This window comes from Triturus cristatus, chromosome 5_1 (genome assembly GCF_964204655.1).
Source record: "Triturus cristatus chromosome 5_1, aTriCri1.1, whole genome shotgun sequence".
NCBI lineage: Eukaryota > Metazoa > Chordata > Amphibia > Caudata > Salamandridae > Triturus > Triturus cristatus.
In genome coordinates, this window is record NC_140587.1 from 83314175 (window position 1) to 83333260 (window position 19086).

Genomic DNA, 19086 nt, shown 5'->3' on the forward strand with positions numbered 1-19086 from the left:
CGATGACAGTGATGGTGGCCAGGCGCTCCAAGGCTGCTGCTCGGGAGGCTCATTCCCCGGGGCTGCTCACCTCCCTGCTCGACTTGTTTGGAGGAAGGGGGGTGGGGCCGGCTGGCCCAGGCTATCTGGTCATCCTGCTGACCTGCAAGGAATGGTGGCCCCCATCCCCACACCCCAGTGGCACAGGGACGGGAGGGGGAAGTCTCCGTGCTGGAGGGCACATGGTGGAGCCAGCCTTCCGTGAGTCCAAGTCGCCCCCTCCGCGTCCCTCCCACCGTCCCGGCGGCAGAGGGACCCACCCCTGTGTGTGGTGAAGGAGGGCTTCCACGGAAGCCCACGCACGGAAAGACAAAAACTTTGCTCAGAGGATGACTTTCAATAGATCGCAGCGAGGTAGCTGCTCTGCTACTTACGAAACCCTGACCCAGAATCAGGTTGTCTACAAATGATTTAGCACCAGGTGCCCCACGAACATGCGGTGCACTAAGGGCGATGGAGGCAGCCCCCTTCCGTCCGCACTCCAGTCCCCAAGCGAGCATTTTTTTCGCACCGGCCCCCCGAGACAGGCATGCCATCCCAGGCCAACTGAGGCTCCACTGCACTGCGGTATCATTACGGTTTAGGGGGGATTCCTACTTAGAGGCGTTCAGTCATAATTCCACAGATGGTAGCTTCGCCCCATTGACTCCTCAGCCAAGCACATACACCAAATGTCTGAACCTGTGGTTCCTCTCGTACTGAGCAGGATTACTATTGCAACAACACATCATCAGTAAGGTAAAACTAACCTGTCTCACAACGGTCTAAACCCTGGTCATGTTCCCTATTAGTGGGTGAACAATCCAACTCTTGGTGAATTCTGCTTCACAATGATAGGAAGAGCTGAGATTAAAGGATCAAAAAGCGACGTCGCTATGAATGCTTGGCTGCCACAAGCCTACTATCCCTGTGGTAACTTTTCTGACACCTCCTGCTTGAAATCCAAAAAGTCAGAAGGATCGTGAGGCCCCGCTTTCACGGTCTGTATTCATACTGAAAATCTAGATCAAGTGAGTATTTGCCCTTCTGCTCCGCAGGAGGTTTCTGTCCTAGCTGAGCTCGCCTTAGGACACCTGTGTTATCGTTTGACAGGTGTACCACCCCAGTCAAACTCCCCACCTGCCACTGTCCACGGAGCGGGTTGCGCCCGACTGGAACTGGGTGCTTGGAGCCTGAAGCGAGAGCCCCATGGGGCTCACCCCCCGCCTCACTGGGTAAGTGAAAAAACAATAAAAGTTGTGGTATTTCACCGGCAGCCCAAGGGCCTCCCACTTATCCTACACCTCTCAGGTCTCTTCATAGTGCCAGACAAGAGTCAAGCTCAACAGGGATTTCTTTCCCCACTGACACAAAATTTCTATTTTCTGCGTGGGCTTAAGTGGTAGATTATCACGTTTTTGAGCCCAATTAACAAGAACCTCATTAATTTTGCTGCTGCTTGTATGGCCAGTGTGTGGATCAAAGGTCAATCAGAGGTATCTCTCACTTTTTCCTGGATGAATGTTTTCAATATTTTGTTTTTCAAACTGCCATGGTTTACAATTGTTAATCAGGATTTTATCTTTATGGTGATATAAAATCCATGTGTCTTTTTCACATTAAGTTTTAATCCTGTTGTTTTACTGAATTTGTCAATGATTTTCAGATTTGTACTCATTCCTTCCCAGGTGCTGCTGAGTACTGCAATGTCATTGGCAAAGGCGAGAGCGGTGAGTTGCTCAATAAGACCATCAGATCCGAATGTTAAGCCCTTTCCGTTTTTCTGAAGATCACAGATCAGAGGATCCATGGCAATGTTAAATAGCAGTGGGGATAAAGAGTCACCTTGTTTAACCCCAGATTTCATTGTTATTTCAGGAGTTGCTTTGTTGTTCTTTCCCTTGAAAAATGTTGTTGAGTCAATGTTTAAGTCTTTAATTATGTCTCTGATGTATGATGGAGCTCTGTAGAATGTGACCGTGTGACCATGGCTGAGAGAGTCAAAGGCTTTTGAGATATATATGAACACTACTGCTAGTGACCTTCATGAAGCCTTTTTGTCTTGTATTCAATTCAACCAAAAATGAGAGTCTCTTAGTTAATATTTTTGTGAATACCTTCATGAATGCAGTACCAATGGTAATTGGATGCCAATTACTGATTTTTTTAAGTTCACTAATCGGTACATTCTTAGGTATCAATATTGATCGGTTCTTTTTGATACTTTCTGGTACTCTTCTCATCGATAACCAAGACGATAGAATTCTGGGCAGCATTCTTGGTTGCCTGCTATGCAACTTATACAAGTCATTCAGACCAATCTTATAAGGCCCCACTGCTTTCTTTAAATCTGAGTCTTCTAAAAGCATTAGTGATTTCGAGCAGTTTAATTTCTTTACATAAATTCCCAATTTCCCATTCGTCCGGTATTCTATGAATGGGTATGAATTTAGGGTTTTTCTTGTTTTCTGTTTCAATTATGCCTTTGTAGTATTGGAAAATGTCATCATCACTGATTTGGCAAGTGGCATCTTCTGCCCCATCAGTGATAATCCTGGCAATTTTCTTTTTGTCTTTTTTTAAACATTGCCTGGTATTCTTTATAGCTGCCCTTAGCTTTTGCATAATTTTTCTTGTGTGTCCGATTAAGCCTTCCATTTTTCTTGTCTTTTTTGTTATCTAGTTTCCTACTGAGGCATTCTGGACCTCATCTTGAGCAGAGTTCATAGGCTCATTATTGAGTTCACTTGCTGATTCTCTACGATTTGCTGGTCCAGGACTTATATCAGTGGTGTTTTCTGAGATATATGTCACTATCTCATCCATCAGATCCATAGCAGCATCGTGTTGCTCTATGTTTTGGGTGTACTTCTCGACTTCTGTGATTCTATCCTCCAGCTCAAAGTTCTTGAATTTTTACGGACGTTTGCAATTGACAAAGTCTCTTCACTTTTCTGTTGTTACTTTCACTGTAACCTCTGGTTCTACGCAAGAGTAATTCTCAGAAACGCTTGATGTTTGCAGTACATCTTTTGCCGATTTTTTTACTCTTATCTCTTCTACCTCTTCTTTTTTCTGCAATTTGTTTTCTGTTTGTGGAACCATCAGCACATTAATATTTCTCTTGTTCTCATACACTTTTTCCAATTCTGCTAATAGCAGTATTTCTTCCTGTGACCATAATTTTGATGGTTTGCTGCTTGCTAGAGCTGATAGTCTAGCCTAATTTTGCGCTCTTGGATGCGCATGCCGAGCATGCTATGAAACTCCAATCTTTGTTCCAAATCTGAGGTCACAGCAGCTTCACAGGAATGGCAGCTCTCCTTTTTGGGGTCTTCCTTTACATTTGGCATAATATCATGCAATATTCTTGTATTCGGCTTCTTTGTCACATTTTGAGCAATAAGTTTTGAGATAGAAGCCTTTATGCTTGTTGGAGACATGTTTTCTCAAATCTTTAAAAGTTCCCAATATGTCTCCACACAAGTCACATTTATACTTTTCGTTTGGGTATTTCCAATATGTGACTTTTTTTGTGTAGTCACTTTTCTTTGTTATTGATTCTTTGCTGGCCTCGTACACATCAGTTAGATTTTCAAAGTTGGCTGTGACGATGTCATTCTTGGCTGAGGAGGCCACAAACTCAATTGTTTCGCTGAGGTCTACTGTTGTGTCTTCTTCTGCTATGGAGGGTGAACTAAGGCCTATATCGTGATCTGAATCGTTGTTGCTTGTTGCATTGTTTGAAGCGGGTGCTGGATTGTCAAATTTAGTGAGGAGGTGAATGATTTCTGGAAAAGACAGCACCTCCTTACGCCATCTTAACAGGATTTTTAATCTCCAGGAACGACCCCATCTGGAATTCTGTTTGTTTGCTTCGCCATTTCTCACTATCACACTTGCCGCCATGATAGAACCTTGTTTGGCCTGTATCTATAGACTTCTCTACGCAGAGTCTAGCACTATAGAGGCAGTTACCGGCTGGACCACTGGGAGGTAAAGGCCACTACAACCGAGAATAGGTTAAGAGAGTCGTAGTTACTCCCTCCGTTTACCCGCGCTTCATTGAATTTCTTCACTTTGACATTCAGAGCACTGGGCAGAAATCACATTGCGTCAACACCCGCCTCGGGCCTTCGCGAGGCTTTGTTTCAATTAAACAGTCGGATTCCCCTGGTCCGCACTAGTTCTAAGTCAGCTGCTAGGCGCCGGCTGAGGCAGAACGCCGGCTCCACACCCATGGAGGGGGCATGGTGAGAGGTGACCACCGCAGCTGGGGCAGTACATAGGAAGGGCCCAGCTTGTGTCCGGAGCCGCCGCCGACCCGGGGGAGGTGCCTCATCCAGCCGCAGCGCGCGCCCAGCCCAACCTACCCAGCCCATAGAGCCAATCCTTATCTCGAAGTTACGGATCTGACTTGCCGACTTCCCTTACCTACAATGTTCCAACATGCCAGAGGATGTTCACCTTGGAGGCCTGCTGCAGACATGAGTCCGGCCCGGCGCAAGATTTACACCATCTCTATTGGATTTTCAAGAACCAGCGAGAGCTCACCGGATGCCGCCAGAACCGCGACGCTTTCCAAGGCTCGGGCTCCTCTCTCGGGTGAACCCATTTCAGGGCGGCTTCTCTGGGATCATTTGCGTTACCGCACTGGACGCCGCAAGGGCACCCGTCTGAGCTACTCTGGGTTCGGGGATCTGAACCAGACTCCCTTTCGATCGGCCTAGGGCAATGGAAGCCATCGCCTGTCCCTTCCGAACGGCGCTCGCCCATCTCTTAGCACCGACTGACCCATGTTCAACAGCTGTTCACATGGAACCCATCTCCACTTTGGCCTTCAAAGTTCTCGTTTGAATATTTGCTACTACCACCAAGATCTGCACCTGATGGGGGCTCCACCCGGGCCCTTGCCCCGGGCTTCTGTGTGCACCATAGCGGCCCTCCTACTCGTCGCGGCTTAGCCCCCGCGGCTCTAAGCTCTGGCGATGGCCGGGTATGGGCTCAACGCTCCAGCGCCATCCATTTTCAGGGCTAGTTGATTCGGCAGGTGAGTTGTTACACACTCCTTAGCAGGTTCCGACTTCAATGGCCACCGTCCTACTGTTTATATCAACCAACACCTTTTCTGGGGTCTGATGAGGGTTGGCATCAAGCGCCTTAACCCGGTGTTCGGTTCATGCCGCAGCGCCAGTTCTGCTTACCAAAAGTGGCTCACTGGGCACTCTCATTCCATGCCCGGCTCCATGCCAGCGAGCCCGGCTTCTTGCCCATTTAACGTTTGAGAGTAGGTTAAGATCGTTTCGGCCCCAAGACATCTAATCAGTCGCTTTACCCGATAAAACTGGGAGCTCCGAGCACCAGCTATCCTGAGGGAAACTTCGGAGGGAACCAGCTACTAGATGGTTCGATTAGTCTTTCGCCCCTATACCCAGGTCGGATGACCAATTTGCATGTCAGGACCGCTACGGACCTCCACCAGAGTTTCCGGTGGCGCGAAGCGGTCAGGGCGCACTGAGCACAGTCCGCACCAGTCGACAGTCGAGCCGGGAGCAGGGGGCCCCATTCCCCCGGGAACAGGTATCCGTGGGAGGGCACAGAGGCAGTTGAATCTCCCTCAGCCCCACGGACATGGCAAAGCTGCTGCCAGGGGGCTGTAACACCCTCTGCCAGAGTGGAGGGCCACCTGCCACTCCGAAGCCTTCCCAGATGACCCGGAGCCAGTCGCAGCGCAAAGCCGCGGAGGGAATGTGCCCTGCGGGGGCTGGGTAGGGCCTGGGCACCAGTTCCGCAGAGGGGATCCGGAACTCCCGGGCCACCGACATTCCCGCTGTGTTGAATCCTCCGGGCGTACTGCACAGACCCCACCCGTTTACCTCTCTACAGTTTCACGACCTCTTGAACTTTCTCTTCAAAGTTCTTTTCAACTTTCCCTTACAGTACTTGTTGGCTATCGGTCTTGTGCCCCTAATTAGCCTTAGATGGAGTTTACCACCCGCTTTGGGCTGCATTCCCAAGCAACCCGACTCTGAGAAGACCCAATCCTGACGCGCCGGGGGCCGCTCCTGACGTAACACCATCCAAGGGGTGAGCCTCGATCAGATGGACTTGGACCCTCTGAGCGACCCCGGGGAGTCAGTCTTCTGAACGCCACATTTCCTGCGCCTGCCAATGGGCAGGGATTCGGCGCTGGGCTCTTCCCTCGCCATTACTAAGGGAATCCTGGTTAGTTTCTTTTCCTCTGCTTAGTAATATGCTTAAATTCATCGGGTCACCACATCTGATCTGAGGTCGTATTCGGCAAAAAATGCCAAAGCGTCGGGGGGAGCCGCCGGGGAAGGCCAGGTGCCTTCCCCAGGAAGCCAGCTGTGAAGGTGGGCACCCAAGGCACATGCGTGCGGGCAGCCGGTGGGGCACCACAGACAGCCACATGCGGCACGTAGCCAGGTGCCCCAGGTCGGGCCCGGGGCGGACCGGTTGCCTACCCCCCACCCTCGCCGAGGCGGGGAAGCGGGGCTAGGCGCACCGGCAGTGTACCTCCATGGCAGGACCCAGTGAGGGACCCTGCCACGGTCGATCGGGGTCTGACCTTGTGGGGGGACGAAGGGCAGCGGAGCTAACCCTGCAACAGCCCTAGGTGCGTCCTGGGGAAGCCCCGGGGCGATTGACGATCGAGCGACCCTCAGACAGACGGAGGAACACACTAATTCTCGCAGCTAGCAGCGTTCTTCATTGAAGCGCAAGCCGAGTGATCCACAGCCAAGAGTCACAGGCAACTTCTCGAAAACGGTCACCCACTGAGGTTCCGTGAAAACTGAACCCGTGTTTTGGAACTAATGGTACCGTGACGATTTTGGTATTAGTGAATCGCAAATGATGAGTTTAGTATGGGCAAGTGTTTTCGCAACGCTGCACTGAAGGATTTGTCATATATTGCTGGTTTTCGTGTTCAAACCTACGGGTTTCATTTTGTGCACGACGTCCATTTTGTATCATTGCCCTCACATAGTCAGTGAATGGGCGATGTTTGGGTAACCTCACGAGGACACGTATTCCTTAGTGCACGTTCTGCTGAATTCCGCATGACTTGGCGAAAGCTGACTCTGCCGCCCGAAGCTGACCCTGCCACACCGGTTTTCTGTCTTGTCCTGCTTGAGCAAGATTACTGACCCTGATACAATAGACCACGCTTCTTTTATTTGCCTACGAATATGTCTTATCTGACTCTCCTATTGTCTGCATCTGTCCCTGTATTTCCCTCTAGCCTTTTATGATGAGGAGGTGACCAATTTTATTATGGGGCGGTCCGGCCTTTCAATAGAGGGATGTCAGAATTGTGTGATTGAAGGCCGGACACCTGGAGATGGGAATGTGATGTTGTGTGATCTTATTGTTTGGAATACAGAAACGGGAATGATTGTAAACTTGTAGGAATGTTTGCCCGAGGCATAATATTCAGTATTTAAGGAGCGACCTGCTTTGTACAAATCGAGCAGTCTCCGTAGAATCTATCTCGTATGATACTTCTGTGACTTCTGTTCCTGACTGCAGTCATTAAAGACGATCTTTCGACGCCAGAGGATGAGTCCCGTGTCTCGGTTTGTTTAGTACGCCAAAACAGGTGAACCCCGAAGATCTCAGGTGTTGTCCCCTGGCACCACTGGGTCTTAAAAATTGCCCAGTCCTTCAGTTGGCGCCCAAGCGTGGCTCGACATCGAGCGGTCCCAGTCCTAGCCTGAAGATTGTGAGGAGCTTCGTGTGAAATTTCCGAGGGAGGTGCACCCCACTTCATCGATCCATGTATGTCGCATAAGTGGTCCGAAGGTCTTTCCCCGCGAAGGTTCCCGCTTCCAGACATCTGCAAAGGACTGGCGCCCTGACTATCGACCTGTTTTGGAGCCTGGCGTAGTCCTTAGTACGGCGAGACGATAGACGGGTCTTCCTGGTGACGTCATTGATCTTTCAGTTAAGTATAAGTGGGTCGCTCCCAGTCCTCAGGTTTGTTCCTTAGTTTTGTTTGGTAACTTGAGTTCTTTGGTCCTTAGTTTTGGTTTGCATGGTTCCATTGCATTTGGTTTAGTTTGGTCCTTAGGATTATTTGGTAGCTGCAGTTCCCAAAAACCGAGGGTCTTGCACATTTACGAGTGTATCGGTAGAGATAGCCCCTTGAAGTTTGAAACTCGGTTAGTGAGCGAAGATGCCTAACCGTAGTCTTGGTTTCTTGTCTTGTCTTGGATGTTGCAACAAGGATTCCCGATTGGAGGACTCTTGTCCGATACCTCCGGTTGGAACTCCGACTTATGAACTCTATTCGAAGCATGGTGTGGGCCCCATCACGTATAATGCGGTATGGGTCCACTATACGAGGAAAGATGGTGTTCTCAGATGGCCACAACATGGTAGCTTTGAAACTTCAATTTTGGATAATTTGGAAGCGAAATTATTTAAGAAGAAAACCCGGCCGGCGATGTTTGACTCCTTTCGTCTATGGCGCAAAGAAGCCAAGCAGAAAGAAATCAAACAGGCTAAAAAGGATAAACGAGAAAAAGGTGTCACGATTATGCAAGCTGCTAGGCAGTTTAAGGAAGGTGAAGAAGAGAAAGCGATCGAGATTTCCACTAGACAATATAGCATGGCAATTGATAAGTGCTACCCTGTTTTGCCATCATGTCCCGATAAGCCGATAGAGGACCCTGAAAAGGATCCTCTGATGTCTTATTTATTGAAGTTGCCACCTCCTTATGTACAAAGTCCTACAGCTCTTTTGGTTCCCCCTGCTGTACAACCGGCTGCTGGTCAGCCTTTGGTAGTTCCTCCTCCACCACCTGTTCCTGCTCCTGTTCCTCAGCTGGGTTATGTTCCTCCGGCACCCCCTCTTCCTGGGTTGCCTCTTTCGTCTTTAACTACTACACCTCACCTTACTACGTCTGTTACTCCTGTTTCTGTTACTCCTTTTGCTCCTTTGCTTTCATTGAACGCTGTCTCTCCTGCTCTTATGTCTATTTCACCTTCCGTTCGTCGGCGAGTAACCAACACCGTCCCTAGTTTTCTGACTCCTCTTTTTGGGTCGCTAATTGCGCCCGTCGTTTCTGATTCCACGCAGAGACGTAGCCAGCTCCCTGACCCTGGGGAATGAGCCTTATTAGATTCGATGGCTCATAGGTGGATTTTGAAACCCGATTGGTATAGTTCTCGTATAGTTTACGATACATTTTCTCAATGGAATGAACCGACTCAGAGGTATGTGTTTGAGGAGATGTGTAAGTTGTTGCGAGATGAATGGGATAACAACGAATTAGACTCAGCCCCTACTGAAATGCTCGAACTCCAGAGTCAATTTGCGAAAGGTATGATAGTGGGTTCTGAAGCTAGACATGCGTTAGAACGGCTTCTTGCCTATAGGTCTGTACTGCCCTCTAGAGCTTTGTTTGCGAATGATTCTTCGGCAATGAAGACGTTAGGACAGTATCCTATGAGAGAGGTCCCGCCAGTATGGCGTGATGCGGTACAGGCTGATGCAGGGAGAGGTATTCAGGCCGCTCCAGCACATTTTCAGAGAGTTTAGATACATGTCCCATGGAAAAGGTCTGAAGTATTAGCATTAAAACAGACTTTGCCAGACCCACGTAAGAATCCTGCTGGTTACTATAAGGAATTGTCCCAGACAGTGGACGCTTGTATTATGAACATTGCAGATATGGAGATGTTGTTTGGCAATGTAGTGCCACAACCGATATGGGCAAAGATCCGCCATGAGGTTCATCCGAACGAGTTAGGTGGTACCTGGATGGCTATTTTATCTGCGGATGCTCTCCAAGTAGGAGGTGCAAAGCCTGAGCCCCTAGTAGCGGAGTTACCGAATAGGATGGTTAATTTGATTAAGACTTTGATGCCAGCGTTGAGAGTTAACTGGGATAAATTGTCGGCTTGTAAGTAGAAGAAGGATGAAAGTGTGTCCGACTTTTTCACGCGATTTGAAGAGACTTTTGTGGACCACAGTGGTCAAGACATGAGTTCGGAGGGAGGCCAGAGACTATTTGTCGATAAATTCGTGTTTAACTTGTTGCCTGACTTGTGCAACAAATTGAAAGACTCAGAAAGTGCTTGGGCTGTTTCTTCAACGGCTCAGATTCTAGCTACAGCCCAATATTACGAGAACTGAGATAAGGAAGAAAAGGAACGAGTAGAAAAGAAAACGAAGGACTTGAAGACTAAGGTGTTGTTGCAGCAGGCGTATCTGCCTCGCTCGAATCAGAACGATTTGCAGCAACGTTCGCAATTTCAGCAACAGACACAGTTCCCGAAAGTACCACTGAGACCGGAGTATTTCGCTTCTCGGCCCTTGTTAGGATTGAATCAATGTGCATACTGCAAGGAAGAGGGTCATTATAAGAACGAGTGCCCTGTTTTGCGACAACGTATGAATGGTGTGCTAGTTCAGAGAGGTCGTGGTGGTTTTCAACAAGTCTCTACAGGTAGAGGACGTGGTGTTGCGTTTTCTCAGAATGAGCGTTCTCTTCCGTCACAGAGTTCTCTTAATTGTTTTGATCAATCGAAGGTGCAATCTGGTAGATCTCCACAGTACCATGTAGATGATTACTATGTCGAGGGCGAGAGTGCTGCGTATAATGATTGCTAGGATAGCCATGGACAAAGAGAGGGAGTAGTGTCAGTTCCAGTCGATCAGAGTGGGCCTTACGTTTCAGTAGCTATATTAAGTGTGGTTGAGCCGTTTCTGTTGGATACTGGTGTGGCAAAAAGTTCAATCATACATTCTAAACTCCCTGGCGCACCTTTGTCTGGCTTAACGAATGTCTCAGTAGGATTTTCTGGCGCCCCTGTTCGTAATCTAGTCTCTAGTCCTTTGTCCCTTTCAATTGGACCACGTGAGTTAGAAGCACCGTTGATTTTGACTACTGGTTGTGGTGAGAACTTGTTGGGTTTGGACCTGTTGAAACAATTGTATGCGATGTTGCATTGTTCCCCTTCGGGAGTACAACTTACATTGGGTAGGAAAGTGATCTCTCCTATGTATGTGTCGACAGATAGACTTCCACCAGAACTGCGTTCACTCCCTGAATCTCTTTGGGCTACGGGTCCTAATGATGTGGGTCTTTTGGAAATTCCTCCATATGTTGTTCAGCTTAGACCGAATGTCAGATTACCGCGAATTCCGCAATATCGAATTTCGAGCGATGGTGAACGAGCACTCTTAGCGATCATCCATGATTTGATCCAGAAGGGTCTGATTGAAGAAACACGAGGTAACGTGTGTAATAGTCCTGTTTTGCCGATTTTGAAACGTACCGATTCTTCCCAACCTCCTGTGTATCGGTTTGTAATTGATCTTAGAAAAGTGAACAAGATTGTGGTTCCACAGTTTCCTGTGGTTCCCGACATTACAGCTTTATTGACATTGATTCCTGCTTCAGCTGCCTGGTTCTCGGTGATTGACTTGAAGAATGCCTTCTTTAGCATCCCGATAGCAGAAGAGAGTAGGGACATTTTTGGTTTCTCCTTGGGTGGTCGTAGCTTTAGATTCAAGCGCGCACCTCAAGGTTATTGTGAGAGTCCTTCGATATATAGTCAGGCTCTGAAAAGCCAGCTTGATACCTTTGTGTTACCTGTTGGTGCTGCTCTGATCCAGTACGTCGATGATCTTTTAGTAGCTGCTGATGACAAGGCAACTTGCAAAGCGGCTACGATTTCCTTGCTACAGCATTTGTCTGATTTACATCATAAGGTGTCTCCTTCTAAGTTACAATATTGTTGCCAAGAAGTAACCTACTTAGGTCATCTCTTGTCAAAGGAGGGAAGAAGGTTGACCCCGGAACGAATTAGAGCAATTGCTCAAATGACTGTGCCAAGCACTCAAAGAGAAGTACGTGCCTTTTTAGGTATCACATCATACTGCAGACAATGGATCCCAAATGTTTCCTTGTTAGCAAAGCCTTTGTTAGCTCTCACGTGCAAAGATGTTTCGAATCCTCTGCCTTGGTCTGATGACTGTCAGAAGAGCTTTTCTGAGTTACGCGATGCGTTGTGTTCAGCTCCTGTGTTGGGAACTACCGACTACAGTAAGCCGTTTACACTATACGTTCACGAAAGAGAGGGTTGTGTGTTGAGTGTGTTGACGCAACAATTTGGTGATAAACAGCGTCCGTGTGCGTATTTTTCTTCGACTTTAGATCCAGTAGCAAGAGCATTGCCGAGTTGTCTTAGAGCGACAGCGGCAGCTGCTGTGTCTATTCGACAGTCTGCTGGTCTGGTCATGGATAATATGTTAGTGGTAATGGTTCCACATGCAGTAGATACTCTATTGAACAGGACGAAAACTCAACATCTTACGAGTGCTAGGTTGTCAGGCTATGAGATGACACTCTTGGCAAGCCATATCCAGATTAAAATATGTAGTGTGTTGAATCCAGCCACATTGTTGCCGACTACTGTAGAGTCGAGTGATTCAGAACCACATGATTGTTGTTTGCGAACTGAAGAAGAAACGAAGGGTCGGATCGATTTGAAAGATACCCCGTTGTCAGATCCGGATGGTACTTTGTATGTGGATGGTTCGTGCTTTAAGTTGCCGAATGGTGATGTGACTGCTGCGGATGCTGTGACGACATTGATTACGATTGTTGAGACTGCGAGAGTAAGTCAGAATTCTGCACAAGCTGCAGAGTTGATTGCGTTGACGAGAGCATGTGTCTTGGCCGAGGGAAAGAGAGTGAATGTGTTTACCGACAGTCAGTATGCGTTTGGTGTTGCACACAGTTTTGGACGATTATGGAAAGAGAGAGGATTTTTGACGTCCCACGGGACAAAAATACAGCATGGACAATTGGTGAATGAGCTTCTGGAATCACTTACTTTGCCAAAGCAAGTTGTGATTGTGAAGTGCAGTGCGCATCGGAAGGTTATGGATGATGTTGGTCGTGGTAATGCGTTTGCAGATGAGGTTGCGAAAGAGACGGCAAAGAACATGATGAGTCGAATGTATGTTGCAAGTTCTGCAAGATGGGTTACGGATGCTGGAATGTGTGAAAATACGATTGAGAGTGTGAAGTCAATTCAGAAGGAGGCTACTGAGAGTGAGAAGAATGTGTGGAAAGAAAGTATGGGTAAATTAGATTCGACTGGTTATTGGATTGATCTGTCTGAACATCAGAGATGGATGTTACCCGATGCGTATGTGCTTGCAGTAGTTACAATGGCACATGGAATGGCACACATTAGTGCGAAAGGAATTTGCAAGTTGTTGGCCCCAGTATGGAAGAATGATGGAATTTCTAAGTGTGCGGAGAGGGTGGTTAAGAATTGCATGGTGTGCCTGATGCATAATCCTGGCAAGGGAACTCCAACTCCAGCTGGTCATTTTGGTCCCGCGGCTTGTCCCTTTGAGATTATTCAATTAGATTTCATTCATATGGAAAGGTGTAACAACCTTAAGTATGTCCTTGTTGTAGTTTGTGCATTTTCACGATGGATCGAAGCCTACCCCTTGAAAGATAATACAGCCCTGTCTACAGCCAAAGTCCTTCTCAAAGAGTTCTTCCCTAGGTTCGGCATGCCACGGATTGTATGGTCGGATAATGGAAGTGAGTTTGTGGGAAAGGTTATGAAGAGTGTGTGTATGGGTTTGGGGATTAGGCAGAAGTTCCATAGTGCAAATCATCCACAGTCCGCAGGTCTTGTTGAGGGTTATAACGGGACTCTGAAATTGAAGTTAGCCAAGATCCAAACAACTACTGGATTGTCATGGTCAGATGCATTGCCTTTGGCTCTTCTGTCCACTAGGGCGACTGTTCACTCTCGAGTAGGGCTTAGCCCGTATGAAATTGTGTTTGGTCGTCCTGCGAACGTTTGGGGAGTCCCTAGACCTAAGGAATTTACCCAGCTCGAATATCCCATGTTGATCGATAACCTTTATGACTTGACTGCTAAACTAAGTGCCATTCATCAACAGGTTTTTGAGGCTCTGCCAAAACCAACAGAGGGACCAGGACACAACTTACAACCTGGCGATTTGGTTGTCGTAAAGAACTTTGGGAAATCCAGAAACTTGGAGCCAAGATATATTGGACCGTTCCAGGTCCTGTTGTCAACACGGACTGCTGTTCGATTGGCTGGAAGAAAGCATTTGGTGCACGCTGCCCATACGAAGCGTGTACCACTTCCTTTACCATATGACAAGTGGATTAGACAGGGAATTGGCAGTTCTGAGACAGAGTGTGTTCCTAGGCTTGTCCCGTTCAGCGATGCATGATTCAACAGTCTTGAGTCAGCTAAACTGAAGAACACTGCTGCTCCACCTGGAACTGTGCCTTTGCCCCTGGATCCGAACATTACTCCATTCAAACATTCACCTGAACAATTGAACACTGTTTTGTCATCTGGTCCTTTGTTCGAAGAGCAGAAACAACCTGGAAGACATCGTTACTCTTTACGCTCCCATTCCAAGGACTAATAAAGTGAATACCCCTTTTTTTGTTTTCTTTTGCCTCCTCTGCCCTGACAACTCATTTTTGGACAATTGTATTCTCCTCAGCCAGGAAGTTTGCTGTATGTGTGTTCTTGAACCGGCCATCCGGGTTCGCCGTCGGGCCGTGACGTGTGCCTAGTTTTGATTTGCAGGTTACCAGACACTAGGTTGGTTTCCCCGGTTAGTTTTTGGGAACTCCCAAGGCTAACGGACGTATTTCTGAACAGGTACAAACCAACCGCCACGGACGGCTCGAGTAGAGGATGGAGCTTCCTGAGCTGCGAGGTGTTAATACTGTGATTAAGCGTAAAGTGAAATGGCATGAAATATTGCACAACAAATGTTTCCTGATCCAGTGTGCCCTAATGTTTTTGATTGTCTTGATAACTTTGGTGGGTGGAGTTGTTTTTGTTATCCAGTTAATTTTTGTACCTGCTATGTCTACGGTGCCTCCTCACGTTTCTTTTTCCGCTACTACTGCTTCTTCGCATTCCTTCCACCCTTTGCCTGAACACGAACAAGCTAGATGTTCTGAGTTTGTAAACAATTTGTTTATTCAACTCCTGCACCAACACCAACTAGTGATGAATATGACTAATTGCTGGGTGTGTGGTTTGATGCCGCATACCGCTGATAAGGGTATCCCGTATCTAGTTCTGCCTTTTAGCTATAATGGGTCATCGTGGGCATTCCAGACTATGTTCCTTTTTGCACTGGAGACCTATCCCCCGCGACGACCGCGCTGCACAAAATATAGCTCCAGCAATAAAGCCATGGTAAGAGGAGTTACCGATATGAGTAGAGATATCGATGCATATTCATCCATTCCCAAAGATGAGTTGCGAGCTTATGTGGGTTGGAATGCGACTGGGTATAGCATTAGTCTGGGCGAGAAACAGCGCAAGAGTTCGTCTCCGATTTGGGTCGTACCCCACTTAGGTTGTTTTTGTTTGCAAGGCAATGGTCAGAATCCGAGAGCTCAGCTAGGGAAGAGTGACTGTACTGAAACGTACGTTTTCCCATCACAGTCTTCCCCTGCGTTTTTGGCTGCCAAGGGTACATACTTTGTCTGTTATGATCGAGCATACACATGGTTGCCCCCTGATTTTTCGGGAACATGTTATGTTGCTAACTTACTACCGCCGACATTTACTGCTGCCTCTGATTATCACAAGACTAGAGTTGTGAGAGGTGTTGTTAGTCAGGAGGATACTGCTGGCCAGGAAGTGGGAGACTTCTTCATGGGTTTCCTGCCATTTTGGGGACCTATGGTCAATAGTAGGAACCTGAGACAACTGACTCGTGTAGTTGAATCCACTGTTAATGTAACGGCTGGTGCCCTTGGTAACTTGACAGCTGAGCTTCAAGCGGATCGCCTTATGACGTTGCAGAATCGTATGGTTCTAGACGTTGTACTTGCAGATCGAGGTGGAGTATGTAAAGTGATCCGATCGAGTTGCTGTGTTTTCATTCCGGATAATGCTCTGACAGTTTATGAGGCCATTTCCAAATTGCATAAGATCTCTGATTCTATACATGTGGATGAAGGAGAATGGTCGCTAACTGGATGGGTTTGGAATCTATTATCTGCGTGGGGATGGAAGATTCTGATGGTCATTGGGGTTGTTTTAGTTCTCCTGTTTTCGTGCTGTCTCTGTGTCCAGTGTGGTCCTGCCTTATGTGGCCTTTGTGCTGCGACTTGTATAAGAAGGCCGCCTATTACTAGAGAGGTACTGATGGAAAGGATGATGCTTCAGCAACACCTCAGTGATTTGATGAAAATAGGTATCAACTCAGATATCGATTAGTGCTTGCCTATGTAAGGGCAAAAGGAGGGTCTGAGGTTCCGTGAAAACTGAACCCGTGTTTTGGACCTAATGGCACCGTGACGATTTTGGTATTAGTGAATCGCAAATGATGAGTTTAGTATGGGCGAGTGTTTTCGCAACGCTGCACTGAAGGATTTGTCATATATTGCTGGTTTTCGTGTTCAAACCTACGGGTTTCATTTTGTGCACAACATCCATTTTGAATCATTGCCCTCACATAGTCAGTGAATGTGCGATGTCCGAGCGATGACCCTGTTTGGGTAACCTCACGAGGACACGTATTCCTTAGTGTACGTTCTGCTGAATTCCGCATGACTTGGCGAAAGCTGACTCTGCCGCCCGAAGCTGACCCTGCCACACCGGTTCTCTGTCTTGTCCTGCTTGAGCAAGATTACTGACCCTGATACAATAGACCACGCTTCTTTTATTTGCCTACGAATATGTCTTATCTGACTCTCCTATTTTCTGCATCTGTCCCTGTATTTCCCTCTAGCCTTTTATGATGAGGAGGTGAGCAATTTTATTATGGGGCGGTCCGGCCTTTCAATAGAGGGATGTCAGAATTGTGTGATTGAAGGCCGGACACCTGGAGATGGGAATGTGATGTTGTGTGATCTTATTGTTTGGAATACAGAAACGGGAATAATTGTAAACTTGTAGGAATGTTTGCCCGAGGCATAATATTCAGTATTTAAGGAGCGACCTGCTTTGTACAAATCGAGCAGTCTCCGTAGAATCTATCTCGTATGATACTTCTGTGACTTCTGTTCCTGACTGCAGTCATTAAACACGATCTTTCGACGCCAGAGGATGAGTCCCGTGTCTCTGTTTGTTTAGTATGCCAAAACAGGGGAACCCCGAAGGTCTCTGGTGTTGTCCCCTGGTACCGCTGGGTCTTAAAAATTGCCCAGTCCTTCACCACCTGCGGGCGCAGGAGAGGTGGGAGAAAGGTGACGACGTCCGTCCACTGCCCACGCAGCAAGACAGCCCGGGGGCCCTGTTCAAGGCTTCCCCTCTGGGAGTCTGACTGCACCGTTGGGAGGAAAAAAGCGTTACCAGGCGCTCCGCGAGAGTGCCCAATCGATCAGAGTATGGCCGGGGCATCCCCTGGCAGGCTGCCCTGTGTGTGGGGAGGGATGCCGACTTTTCATCCCTGCCTGCTCCCGGGGCGAGCAGGCTCAGAGGAAAGGCCCATCAGGAAGAGGCTGAGAGACAGGTGCAGACCTGGGCCCCTGGGGCCCCCGGCCAGGGGGCCCGGGTGCTACCTTCCCCTGTCTCAGAATCGCCGGACCTCACGGAGGTCTAACTGAACAGGCTCAGAGGAAAGGACCCTTGGGAAAGGGGCCGAGAGGCAGGTGTGTACCCGGGCCCCTGGGGGCCCCGGTGGGCAGGCCCGGGTTCTGCCTTACCCTGTCTAAGAATCGCCGGACCTCACAGAGGTCTGCCTGACCCTCTCCCTAATATTCCGAAGGAAATCCGGAGGAAAATTACCCCCCCTTTCTTATAATCCGTGCACACAAGGTGACAGAGGGAACCAAAGGAGCAAATGTGCATGACCTCCTGGAGCCCTCGCTGGGATCAGGGAGGCGAATGAGCCCTCATCCGGACTTCCAGGGAAGCCCGGCCATCAGGTCACCCGATAGGAAAGCATTACATGCGACCAGATGGCCGAGGGGAAAGGTGCGACCAGATGGTCGAGGGGAAAGGCGCGACCAGATGACCGGGCTCGAAAGGGAGGCCATCTGGTCGCTCTGTGCCCTAACGAAAGAGTGAGCGGGCACTGGGGCATGGGGGGCCGGAGGCCCGTGGCCCCAGTTGGGCCTCAGCCATGGAAGCTGCAAGGAGGAGCCGACGGGCCCTCTGGGTCAGGGCCCGCTGAAACCTTGACAAGCAGGCGAAGCGGGGGAGGCCTGCACGGGACTGACGGACCCCCGTCCCGGGCCCTTGGTAGAGCGGCAGGCTGGGGGATGGGGCCCGGGGCTGAATGACCTAACCCGGTACCCAGCAGGGCCCCTGGACCCAGCCGGGACTCCTGGGCCCAGAGGCGAAGGGGCAGCCTCAAAGGGCCCTCGGGACCCCGGCCTGGGCACCCTGCCATGTGGCAGGACCTCAGGCGGAGCCCGGGGTGAGGAGGCCGCCCTGCCGGGGCCCTCAGGGGCCCCAGCCAGAGCTTCTGAACCCAGCCAAGCAGAGGGAGGCTCCCCAGGCACAACAGAACCCCATCTCGGTGCTTTTTGCATAGTGGCACGCCGGGGGAGGAGGCCCAGGGATGGAGCCCCCGACCTGGGGCCCAGCAGGGCCCCTGGACCCAGCCAGGTTCCCAGGCCCAGAGGCACAGGGGAAGCCTCCCCGGGCCTATGGGACCCTGTCCCGGGCACCCTGCCACGCAGCAGGACCGAGGACGGAGCCCGGGAAGGGGAGGCCACCCTCCCCAGGGCCCTAGCCGGAGCTTTTGAACCCAGTCAAACAGGGGGAGGCTCCCTTGGCACAACGGAAGCCGAACTCGGGCCTTTGGCAGAGCAGCAGGCTGGGGGATAGGGCCCAGGGTTGGAGCACCCGACCCGGGGCCCGGCGGGGCCCCTGGAGCCAGCCGGGACTTCCGAGCCCAGAGGCACAGGGGAAGCCTCCCAGGGCCCGTGGGACCCCATCCCAGGCACCCTGCCACGCAGCAGGACCGAGGACGGACCCCGGGAAGGGGAGGCCGCCCTCCCCAGGGCCCTAGCCGGAGCTTCTGAACCCAGTCAAACAGCGGGAGGC

At 49.5% G+C, this 19086-nt stretch overlaps 1 pseudogene; it reads right to left on the reverse strand.

The window, feature by feature from the left end:
• Positions 1 to 348: 348 nt before the first annotated feature.
• Positions 349 to 6312, reverse strand: LOC146830263 (28S ribosomal RNA; annotated as a pseudogene).
• Between the last annotated feature and the right edge of the window lie 12774 nt (positions 6313 to 19086).